The 544-nt window shown below is 52.9% G+C and overlaps 1 protein-coding gene across 1 annotated transcript in view; it reads right to left on the bottom strand.

The window, feature by feature from the left end:
- The window catches only part of CACNA1E (calcium voltage-gated channel subunit alpha1 E), a 410,647-nt gene that overhangs the window by 335,529 nt on the left and 74,574 nt on the right, over positions 1-544 (bottom strand). The window lies entirely within an intron of this gene.

Here is a 544-nt window from a genome sequence, read left to right as displayed (position 1 = left end):
CTCAGTTTCTGGAGGCAATTTTTTTTTTTTCAAAATGCCAGTGTGTGGTGGTGTTCGGAGGTCGGAGAGGAGAGGGGTGGAGTAGGTTGCTCTTCAAACATAGCTCCTCTTCTGGAGAGAGGCAGGCACCGGCCCGCTAGGTAACAGTTTGGTGATTTACTGGTGAGGGGGAGGGGTGGGGAAAGGCAGAAATGAAAACAAAAGAACTTTCTTAAATTTAAAAAAAAAATTCAAGCCGAAGACGGGGTTACGGTGACATGCTTGGGTAACGCCAGCCCCTGCAAGTCCATCTAAGAAAATTCCACCGCGAAGACTCGCGTCTTTAAAGCTGCCGGCAGGGACGCATCCAAAGGTTGGAGGAAAAAGACCGGGAGGGGGAACAGCGGTGGTGAGGCTCCTGCGTAAACCGCAACGCCTGGAATCGCAAAATCAGAAGTCGATCCGACCGGAGAGGGACAAATGACTTCAAAGCTCCTGCGCCTGGGATGGAAGTTGAGCAGCATCCAGCGAGCGGAGAAGCCCGAGTGCCAGCATCCGCCCGGAG

This window comes from Carlito syrichta, unplaced genomic scaffold, assembly GCF_000164805.1.
Source record: "Carlito syrichta isolate Samal-C Ts95f unplaced genomic scaffold, Tarsius_syrichta-2.0.1 Scaffold306713, whole genome shotgun sequence".
NCBI lineage: Eukaryota > Metazoa > Chordata > Mammalia > Primates > Tarsiidae > Carlito > Carlito syrichta.
The sequence above is the reverse complement of the archived record's forward strand: the minus strand, read 5'-3'. Positions and strand labels throughout refer to the sequence as shown.